Raw genomic sequence first — 12,964 nt, forward strand, 5'->3', positions numbered from 1 at the left:
GCTATCATCATGCTAAAAGGATGTTGTAACTTGGTTTGAAAACCATCAGCATCTCTAAAACCTCCTCTACTGATATCCATAAGGGAGAGTGGTGAAATCAGAGAATACTCGTCGTTTATCATATACAACCCGTACCTTCTTAATAACTGTGGTGTTCTTCAATTGCAAGGTGTTCTTATTCTTAGTTATGGTATGTGTTTCTGCAAAAATGCATTGCTGGTCATCCTGATTGGTTACAAATGCAGTGACGAGTTTTTTCAACGCATCGTGAGTTACGATGTTAGCGTTCTTGGCATTCAATGTAATACCTTTCCATTTAACAACAGTCTTGTTGTTACGAGTGATATACGCATAAGCCTTTGGACCTCCTGACACATATTCAATAATATGGTCTGTGGGTTCACCGTTTCCTTCACTTAACTCGTCTGTTAAATCACCTAGATAGGGGCCAAGTGGAGGCTCCCATTCACCTAGTTTTGATGTGAAAAGTACAGAGTCTGTGTCACAGTAGACAGCCCTGGGTCCTAAGGCATCTAAAAGATCATACAGTTTCAGTCTCGCGTATGCGGTAGTCATCGCTCCAATAAAAACATTTACATTGGACATCCGTGAAGCAGTAGGATTGCTATGACTATACTGGACCAGAGCTACCACAGGATTCAAATAGCAAAAATGTTTTACCACATATGCGTCGTTAAACATAAATTTATTAAAATCTTGGGGGTCGGTTATTATCTCGGTGATAGGCTTATCAGGATTCATGCAAAAACGCCCCCAGAGAGAGTTCAGTAACAGCTTGTTACAACTACGCATGGCCTTATTGACACATATCTTTTCTTTGTCTAGTTGAATACCTTCACGGATTAAATAATCGTGAATGTATTTCTCTTTTTCATCATCGGTGGTCACATTGACAGGATACCCAGAGGCTTCCTGCTTGCATTTTAGAAATGTCTTTACATATCCTTTGAATAAATCAGTGGACTGTTGGGTAAAATGCCATACCTCATCGATTGAGTTCAGTATATAGCCTTTTTCAAGAGCTTTCGTGAGTTCAAAAGTGGCCCATGTACCTGACAATTGACGCTCCTCTTTAGTATGAGAACAATTAGTGGTTTGGTTCAACTCTTCAGCACATGTCCTACACAACGGAAACATAAGCTTCCCGTGACATCTGACAGGTAAAACCGGATGATACAGACCCCCTGGAGGTGAAACTGTACATTTCACAAAACCAAAATAATCCTGAATAGGCCCGAAATCGGATAGGATGACCATCGGGTGTCCTATAGGGTAAGGCATTGTAGCCTGAACAAAAGGATATAATGATGTGAAATCTACGTACCGCAGATATAGGATATCATGCTCTACTCGTTGGTATAGCTTCATAGCATTAGTCCTGCCCCCAAACAACGCATCCCTTGGATCAAGTCTCTCTGGGTGTTTGTAGATGGCCATAAATGCCATTACGTCAGGGTCTGTCTTTTTCATGCGATGCCAATCACACTCCCACATCACCCTGGTAGTCATCTTGTAATCATGTCTAAGGGCCATACATTTACCCACGAACTGATAGTGTAAGAGTCCGTACGTTGTCTTGGTAACAGGGTTGATGAGGCTACGATTAGTATAACACTTCTTACATCCGTGAAAAAAACAACCTGCGAATTCTGAGCATGTATTAGTATCTGCCTCATAGCCGTCCACATAATAAGGTCCGATTTTACGTTCTCCAAGGTTCAGTGCGTGTTGTATATCCAACCCCTGAATACAGCGTAGATATTCAAGCCACTGAATCGAAACACTGGAGAAAGCCTTGTTCTGATTAATATACATGCCATTATATGTCAATGCTATGGCATCCTTTGGTAAGAATAGAGTTTTGTACACAGCCATACAGCTCGACGCTAATGTGGTATATTTGAATGGATCAACTTGTGTACACCCCATGAATGCATCTCGATAAATTGTGCAGGCTTTATGTAAAACGGCTACATCGTTCTTGCCATATCGTATGAGCTCTTTCATGAGGTCAAACTCCCCGTGATTAACAGCCGAGTACCATGTCATGAATTTCTCTTGGTCTTTACATGTCATGTCATCAAAACCATAATCAGTGGGGGGTGGAAAAGATCCAATATACTTTTCGTTTGCCACTGTATTGAATTTGTGAGGGAAATATCCTTTCCCCATTTCATCCACAAATCCTAAGGCCTCAGGGGTGTTAGCCAATCGCATGGGTAAAAACGAGTAGCTATCGATCCATCTCTGATTATAGGTCTTATCGGTCATGCATATGATTCTACAACCTTGCATAATAATGTGCATTTTCTGTTTCTGTCTGATTAATTCCTGCAAGACTATGAAACTGTCAAATCCGCCACTATTATGAGCGATGAATGTACAGCCTTTGTACTTATTCACCCTATGCTCATCGAGAAATCTCTTTACACAATTGGTGGTTTTGTTATACCATATTGTGGAGTGGTCATAACGTTTAACAGCTACAAAATTGGCTATATGCTGACCATCGTGATAACGGGTTTCGAAATCATAGTATAGATATTTGTCGGATGGAGCTTTATCTAGAGGCACACATTGTATGTAGCACTCATGTTTAACACCATCAATTAATTCTTCATTACATAATCCGCATTCAGGAGGGGCGCATATATGTATTCTAGGTATTAAATTACCATCATTATCCCTCTTTGATGTCATAACATAGTATGATACATAACATTTTTTACATCTATGTATCATAGTGCAAGCAGGAGTGTTATGTAATATTATTTCTTTGTGCAATCTATAGCACTTAGGGGTTTTGCAATATGCATTACAATCTACACAGATCATACCCTCCACTTTAACACCACCCCCGCATTCTGAAAAGCATGTACGGCAGTTATATGGACAAGAGTGTAGCACCATATTTTGGTGAGGGGCATAGCAACGTTCGCATACATAGCTAGAACCAAAGAAAGAAGTCTTATTCTTAATGAGACAATAATGATTCTTATACAATAATAGCCATATGCGATCTTTCCGATAAGGTCTAGTAGTTTCATAATGCAGCAACTTATTCTGACCCTCTGCATAATAAAAGACTACTATCTTCTTTTGTAGGTGATTCTCAAATTTTTCCACATCGGATAAGGTAATCCCTTTTTCAGGGTCAAAACCTAGTGATGTATGCAAATTCAATGCTTGGACTTTATGGACTTCATCGGTCAATTTCGAATTAGCATGGTATACTATGCATTGGGCAAAACATATATGCTTAGTATTTTTAGGGTTATATAATGATCTAAATTTCACTGTTAGCAGATCATCGTACATTACGGATTTCAAGGTTTTACGAGGACCTCCCCCTCCAGTCCTTTCGTTTGCTATGGAGATAACCATGTGTAGTTCATCATCAGTCAGGGTGGTATCATTGCTTTGTATTACATCAGATAACACATTAAGAAAATGTTCGGTATTATCTGGATTTCTAGGGTCTAACATATCATGGACGCCTGCTGGTAGTGATGGACCCATTAGAGAAATAGATACTTTACTATTAGATGTTTTAGCTAGTCCCATAGCGTATTCAATAGTACCGGCTAATTTATTACGAATTAGAGTAGGCACCTTTTCGATATCATCTAAAGGAATGTCCCTCAGATCAATACGCTTGTGTATTTTTTCACCTTCAAATAATCGGATATGCGTTACATCTATATTGTCATCTCCGACAGCACCCCCATCATCCTGTATAGCACCCCCACCCCCCTGGACAGTAGGATCATCAGCATTTATGCTAGGTTCGTCTTCAGGTACAATGACTGGTAAACTAGCACCTGTCCCTGCAGGGGTTAAGATACTATTTTGTTCATTATCGATATTTACATCGATATTGTCGTCGCCGTCATCAACATCATTGTCATCATCAGAAATAATGATGATGTTGTTATCATCATCATCGTCATCAGAGATAATGATGATGTTGTTGTCGTTATCAATTACAGCTATATCCAAATTGGGTGGTATATTGTGTGGTATATCGGAGTGGATGAATGTGTCGACGACGGTGTTTTGAATCACACTGTCGTCGATACGCTCATCCTCAACGTTGACTAGAGATGTATTAATATTACCAGATTGGATAGATACATCCATTTCACCTCCAGCATCAATTCTGTTTACAGGCGTATGACGGGGGTGTATACCTGTATTAATATCCATCTGAATGACCCTGCATGATTCAATTATTCGATTGATACGATCAATTAAGGACTCAAAAATATTGTCGTTATTAAGGATAGGTAACCCCTCAGTATTATTGATATCAGCCATTTTTCTTATAAAACTACAAAACCTGTCTAATAGAATATCGTGGAGCTTTATTAAATCACATAATATAACCAGAACCACCCGCTTTACAACAGCATTAACACCCCATCACACACACACACACACACACACAGACACATAGATACAGACACAGACAGATAGACACAGACACTCTCACCCGTGCACTCACATACGTATCGACCCCCTGGGGACTACATTACCAGTCTCTAGAACACTGAGCATACTGCGCATACAGGATTCGGCTGTTGTGAGCGATATCACAACTTTAGCATCCAATTCTTCGAATTGAGTACGGCGAACGTTGTTCTCTGATGTATGGGCGTGTAGCAATGTCTCTATACGGTGTAAATGAGTACTGGTGCGTGAGTTATTGTCGGTCAGAACTTGAATTCTTATATTCTGTTCATCGATCACATTGTATAAGCTATCCAACTTGTCAGAAACTTGTGTCATGAACCCCGTGACCTCTGAATCAGTGGGGTGTACGGGGGGTTGGCGTATGCCACTATTAATTAACCCCGTAGGAATACCTTCGTCAGCGGGGTGTACTGGGGGATGGAGTATGCGTCTGTCGATTAATTCAGTAGGGATGCCTTCGACAATATCATTTATAATCAAACCATGCATGAATGCCGGTGCATGTGCGGCGACGTATGGATTATCGTATGTATCATATGACGGGGTATCAAATTGGCCTATAGATACATGTTGGTCTGGGATGATAGGATGTGTGTTAACGTTGTATACATTTGACACAACCTCTGAGGAAGCAGTCCCGTTAGGAGACAAAAAAGAAGTAGTTGTGTTCTCAATATATGTATCAAAAAAATCCATTGACCCCCCCCATGTCGAATTGATAGGCAGTGGAATACCAGCTAAATACAATGCCTCTGGTGCGATGTCGGTAGTAAGGATTGGTAGGCCTGCATTGTCAACCCCCTCAGCATTTGCGAAGTAGTTGTCAGTGCCCACAAAGTCTACTATACCTACAAGGATAGCGTCCAATTCTAGGTCAACATCATCATCATCATGTACATTCTGGTCTATACTAGCTATTGCAGCGCTCAATTCTATATCAGCATCCGTAATATTGGGATGTACATTCGGGATTCGCGATAGGTCCATAAAAGGCCCCGATATATCATTAGTATATCGGGGGGTACTCACTAGAGGATGATATATTTGTACTGGTGCCGGTGAGGACGGTGTCAGGATATCGGGGTAGCTGGAATCTGCGGCGTTATGTATGTCGGCGACAGCAGATTGATGGGTGACCGGTAATCCTAAGGCACGAGTGTTCTGGGACGGTGTCTCCACTGTCAGATCAATGAAGGGGATGGTTGTAGCAGTCGGTGGTATCTCTGTAAGACATAAATAATAATGCTCGGTTAATACTCATTTGATTACTTAAATTATAGATAATAACCATTAAAAAAATAAAAAAAAATAAAAAAAAAAAAATATATATATATATATATATATATATATATATATTTATATTAATAATAATAATATTTCGTATATAATAGTACACACCTAATGCTTCAGTCTCAGCTACCGGCGATGTTTTAGGTCTTGAGGGTGCATTGACAGGTAGTGGTATAACCGTCAGATCGATGAATGGAGCGGGCGTATCTATTGATGGTTGCTCTGTAAGACAGAAATAATAACACTCGGTTAATACTCATTTGATTACTTAAATTATAGATAATAACCATTAAAAAATAAAAATAAAAAAAATACAAATAAATAGAATAAATTAAATAAATTTAAAAAAAAATTAAATAAAATAAATAAATAAATAAATAAATAAATAAATAAATAAATAAATAAATAAATAAATAAATAAATAAATAAATAATAATAATACTATATCGTATATAATAGTACATACCTAATGCTTCAGGCTCAGCATCTGGATGGGCTATAGATCCAAGGTTTGGCTGTTCGATAGGTAGAACAACAACTGTAGGCCTCAGGACAGGGTGTACGATACCAATTTCTTTCACATCTAAAATGAGATTAAATAAAAAAAAAAAAGAAAGAAGAAAATAAATAACAATTTAATGATGACACACACACACACACACACACACACACACACACACACACACACACACACACACACACACACACACCCACCCACACCCCCACCCCCCACACACACACACACACACACACACACACACACACACACACACACACACACACACACGAAAATATATATATATATATATATATATATATATATATAATGGGGGCGAGAAAAATACATTGCCACCCCGAATCGGAATCGAACCCGGGGCGTACGAATCGCAAGTCCGCCCTACAATCCCCTACGCTATATAACCCTTCTACCTAGGCAGAGGAATACAAACAGCTGATTAAGTTTTCAAAACTCCGCTTTCTATGAACGTTACAATGGTCATAGACTATGGAGTCCTAGACATAATCGACTGTTTATAAGCGTAGAAAAAAAATATATATATAAAAGACCCTGGATAACACATAAAAAGAAGACGAGGGCTAAACGATGTGTCAGAAGGATCGCATAGCAACACACACACACACACAAACACACACACACACACACACACACACACACACACACACACACACACACACACACACACACATACACACACGAAAATATATAATGGGAGGTGAGAAAAAAATGCATTGTCCCCGAGTCGGAATCGAACTAGGGATCTTCCGGTATCAAGGCCGCCCCTCTAACCACTACGCTAGACAATCCCTTCCCTTCAACGGATGAATACAATATACATATATATAAATATAATTACCTCTGCTTGTTTTGCGCCTTTTCAACGATAAATTGTTCACTCTGGGGGTCTTGCGTTTTACGTTCCAGTCTTGGTTGGCTGTTGGCGATCTCGTTAACACGAGTGGTTTCACACTGCCTATTGACAGGATGGGAAAAAGTTTTATAAAATATCAATACTCCGAAAACATTAATACTGTACTTTAGATTTTAAATGATAATACTATTTGTAACACATATTTATAGTGTATGGCTATAAAAATGAATTACATACCCCAATCATTATGAGGACGGAATAGTTTGTAGGGGGAACAGGAGCTATACCAGTCCTATAAAAATGAGATACACAAGAACGTGTTTTAACACATTGTTCATGAAAGTCGTTGCTGTATTGTCTCCATTGACCCATGTGAACGAATAGACGGTTAAGAGTCTTACACATGGACACATTTTCATCGACGTGTATACTGTCGGACCCCTGATTCGATCCAATACAATCACAGCCCTCCCTGGGGTCCATAGACAGACTCACTAGCTATACCACTAACTAGCTCAATTAATGTATGAATGGCGCCCTCTGCAGGTCTAACTAAAAAACACACAAAATATAACGCAGATCTTGCGTGTTACACAACGTAGATAATATATATAGTAGAAAAACAGTACAAGTTATTTGTAGTACTATATGAATAATAACATATAATATAAAACCCCTGAAAAACGGTATGTATCATTAGAAAACTCTATCAAGCACTATGTTTTAAAGATATATACATAATTTGTGTAATCTGAGGTTAAAACAAAAAAAAAAAAAAATATATATATATATATATATATATATATATATATATATATATATATATATATATATATATATATAATAGAATAAAACTTACCAGGTGTAGACATGATGTCTTATGATAGATGGTTGATGATTTAAAATAAAACACACAATATAACAATAAAAAAAAAAACGAGAAACAAAAACAAAAACAAATATTCTGAGCTCTCTCTCTCTCTCTCTCTCTCTCTCTCTCTCTCTCTCTCTCTTTCTTTCTATCTATCTATCTATCTATCTATCTCTTCAAAATAACTCCGTGGTTATCAACGCGGTCGTCAACGTCCTGTATCGAAAAGACAAATAATGGTCTAATCATACTGTAAAACTCAGGGTATTATATACATGAACACACCCCCAGCCCCCACATAGGTAACACCTATCTCACCCAATCACCGAAATTTAGCGTCTCAATGCATAACTCATGCTCTGCCACTAGATGGGGCCATAGGACCATACTTCAACCCAATACACGTCTGGGGCTCTGAATCTTACCATATGTTGGCCACTCAGCTGTTCGACCTCATCGCTGTCTTCAGATGCTAGTGTCCCTGGGAAGTGATGACACCTTCGGTATTCACGCAGCCCTAACCCTATAATATCACTTCCATTATTTCAGATCCCACGGGAAACAGGAGATCACATGTAGACTCTAGCCGGTTGCAGTCCCACCCAATACAATGTCCGTGAAAAGTATGTTTTTTTTTTTTCCATAGCGTGAGATCCGTTCACGCCTAGAGAATAATGCATAACTCATGCTCTGCCACTAGATGGGGCCATAGGACCATACTTCAACCCAATACACGTCTGGGGTCAGAATCTTACCATATGTTGCAACTCAGCTGTTCGACCTCATCGCTGTCTTCAGATGCTAGTGTCCCTGGGAAGTGATGACACCTTCGGTATTCACGCAGCCCTAACCCTATAATATCACTTCCATTATTTCAGATCCCACGGGAAACAGGAGATCACATGTAGACTCTAGCCGGTTGCTGTCCCACCCAATACAATATCCGTGAAAAGTATGTTTTTTTTTTTTTTTCCATAGCGTGAGATCCGTTCACGCATAGAGAATACACCATTCACAGAGTCCCACACACACACACACACAACACATCCCAGCACAGCACAGCACAGAGATACATAGGAATATAGAATGATAAATGGGTCTTATTGTGACAAAACCGATTTTAAGAATGCATTAATTAATGAACGAATTAAATAATTAAATTCTAAATATACCTATTCGGATTAAATCTATTTATAATGATGTTATTAATAGAAAAGCTATTTTTATGTATATATTAATAGATATATATATATATAGATTAATATAAATAGATATGTGCGCAACAGCGCCATCTATTCCCCCAGTGGCCATTAGGTGGTAATGAAATGCCGCCTAAAGGATACTACTGTGGTTCCCTCCTAAGTTGTAATGAGATCTGCTCCCCTGCTCATGATTACATATAAATCATTACTTAATATACAGGATTGCATGTCATCGGTGTTTCCACTGTGGCGGCCCGACATTGTCTAATTTAGGTCCACCCATCCCCTCAGACAACCCTAGAGGGTTTATGTCCACCCATCACCTCAGACAACCCTAGAGAGTCTAGGTCCACCCATCCCCTCAGACCACCATAGAGGGTTTAGGTCCACCCATCACCTCAGACCACCCTAGGGGGTTTAGGTCCACCCATCACCTCAGACCACCCTAGAGAGTCTAGGTCCACCCATCACCTCAGACCACCCTAGAGAGTCTAGGTCCACCCATCCCCTCAGACCACCGTAGAGAGTCTAGGTCCACCCATCACCTCAGACCACCCTAGAGAGTCTAGGTCCACCCATCACCTCAGACCACCCTAGAGAGTCTAGGTCCACCCATCACCTCAGACCACCCTAGAGAGTCTAGGTCCACCCATCCCCTCAGACCACCCTAGAGAGTCTAGGTCCACCCATCACCTCAGACCACCATAGAGGTTCTACAGTATCTCTCATGGACGTGCATGGTGTCACGGCCCGGGGACAGCACTGTGTTTTATGTGCAAAATAAGCAGCAGTCAGGTGGTCTCCACAGAGCGCGCACTGAGCACATAATGGGTTAAATTAATATACAAAACGTATTCCATTCAGGACGATGTGATGGTATCATTCTTCACAAAGAAAGTTTATACCGTCACAGAATATGGTAATAATCCCACTGGCAAACACTGTAGGACAAAACGCACATTATTCTAAGGAGAGAGATAACGTTACGTTACGCACTGGGAGGCAAAGGAAACCCTGACAAATGACTTGAATTCAATGAGAGCCAGGTGGTTTATTTCATGATCCTCTTTAAACCCAGCACCCCGACAGCTGATGTGTTCATTCTATCAGCATTCTATAATAAAACATCAATAAGGTAGGAAGGTTTGTGCTCTTGACAGAAAAGGCTTTACCAAAAGTTACAGCCAGGTGTGAGATGCCAGCAATGAAGTCCAGAGACAATAGAATATTTGTGTCAGTGTGTGAGCCTCCTCTTGTTTCTATCATTCAATAATCACCATTTAATAGTGAGTAGTTGTGGGACAGTGTGCGCTCCAGGTGGAGAGCTGCTCATTGGACAGGAGCCAGCCGGTGATGCCCTGCGTCTCTGGTCGTTCTGAAGTAGACTAGCCTATGGTAGTTTGTCTGTAAACCATCTATACAGTTAGACGTAGATTACGACTCTCATAAACGCATTTTATGATTCTGACATTTTCAATCTACGAGAGTCGTAGCTACTATCCCCCCATTTCCTACTGGACTTTCAGCCCCTAGCCCGTAGGGTGTCCAAACATGTACACATAAAAGGTGCTTACCCTCTGGCCCAAAATGTTAACTCACTCTACAGCAGGGGTCTTCAACCTTTTCAGGCCAGGGACCCCCAAACTGATGGGTAGATGGAGCAGGGACCCCCTACCTCGTAGGGTAGGGGGGGCTACCACATATATTGTATATTTATGTATAAAATTGTGTTTTATATTGCCTGCTCCTACGCACCTGCCCCAGTAGGTGTGCAAAATAAAAATTCTCTACAAAATATGTATGAACATACCATGTTGTTGTGCATTGTGCCTCCATTTATCTGTTTGCTGTGGATTCATGTTATGTTTAACACATTAACTGCCAAGACCGTAGTCCTACGGGCCGTTAAATCCAACTGTTAAGCGCCGAGACCGTAGCCCTACGGGCTGCGGTCTTTTCGCGCATGCGCGGTCCGGGTGCACTTTCGGAATTTTTTTGATCCACTTCCGTTTCCGGTTTGATGACAGGAAATAGAATTATTTGGGATCCGGTTTTCACGATCACGCCCGCCCTCGTTCTACAGACGAAACTGAAACTCAATTCTCTTCCTGTAGTTTTTTCTCCTCGCATTTCACTGTTTAACGTAATCCGCTCTAACTCAAACATGGATGCCCCGTTTGACACGTGGTTTTCACTGGGAGATACAGGGAGATCGCGCGGATGTAAACAGACTGTGTAGCGCTCAATCTTAAGGATTTTAACAAGATCTATGGCGACATGAAAAAAACAAAAAAACAACAAAAACACCTTGGCACTGGTGAGTACATTATGAGATTAGCCCTTGGCAGTGGGGAAGACAATTTGACATTTTGGGGGGAAAAAAGTATTTTTTTTTTTTTTTAAACAAAAATATTGTATAATCAAACAACAATTTCGCGGACCCCCTGCAGTACCTCCACGGACCCCCTAGGGGTCGCGGACCCCCTGTTGAAGACCTCTGCTCTACAGGGTTCTAGTGCAATGTAATAATCCATATATTCAGATAAAGAAGTGTTTTAATCCTGTCTGTCTCCCCCCCCCCCCCCTCGTTTACTTCCTGTTTACATCTAGTGTAATTCCGGATGTGCTTCGTCACTACAGACCATTGGGAATTTCCGACTGAATCGTCCACAGACGGGATTAAAACACTTATTTATCAAAAAATATGATGCCCTGTTTTTGGATGTGCTCACTGCTCAATGTATCATTTTATTGAGAAATCCAAAGAAGAGCACAGACCGGGCGCTACTGTATATTTTAAGACATTATCATTATCTTCTTTTCAAAATGACAAAGATAAATCTTTAATAAGATATATGTGTCTGTCATCACCAGACTGCAGTTGTTGACGCTGTAAATAGACAGTCTTGTGATGACAGCTGTGTTTTTAACGTCTTAATACGTTGCTGTGTGGACAGAGATATGTTTGTAAACGGGGCCGTTTAGACACAGATCTTAACCAAAACAAAAAATCTAAGTTTATTTTAAAAAGTACCCGAGTACGTGTGAAGGAAGCCTGAGTCCCTTCATCATCAACATGGTAAACTAAGGTTTGACCTTGGTGTGACCTTGTGGAAGTCAAAGTGACTCAATGTGACACAATGTTTCTCCTTCTTTTATTGATATTCAAACCAAGCAAATGAAACCCACAATCTAACGGCTAAACTTCAAACCATTCATGGTCAGGGGTGCAGATCCCAGGGAGAAAGAGGGGACATGTCTGACACAATAAAGTATTTAGAAATAAATGATATCATTTAAAATACATATTTCAAGATGTTGTTTTTGCCACCGTGTGTCCTGATCATCAACAACTACCAAATAAATGAATCCACAAGCTTCATCATCTTCATCATCATCACTTGTCCACAGAGCTGTTAACTAGTTTAATGAGTGAAGTTCAGCCAATATGAACGGATAGAAACACAACAGTGGAGCTGAAAAACGGAAAGATAAATAATACTGACCAAGAAATATCTAAACTGTCTGAATTAGACACATATTGTGTTCTTTACTTTAGTAAAGTTTGAACAACCTTTGTTATTGTTGACATTAGTTTGTTTCATATATTGAAGATGGATTTGGTGTTTATTTAATGCTAAATGTCAGACAAACTGTAATCATTTTGAACATTATTAGTTTGTTTAAAATCCAAGTGCTAACTCTATGTTGGTGAT

The sequence above is a fragment of the Gymnoscopelus braueri genome (assembly GCF_963280865.1).
Source record: "Gymnoscopelus braueri genome assembly, chromosome: 7".
Classification (NCBI taxonomy): Eukaryota; Metazoa; Chordata; class Actinopteri; order Myctophiformes; family Myctophidae; genus Gymnoscopelus; species Gymnoscopelus braueri.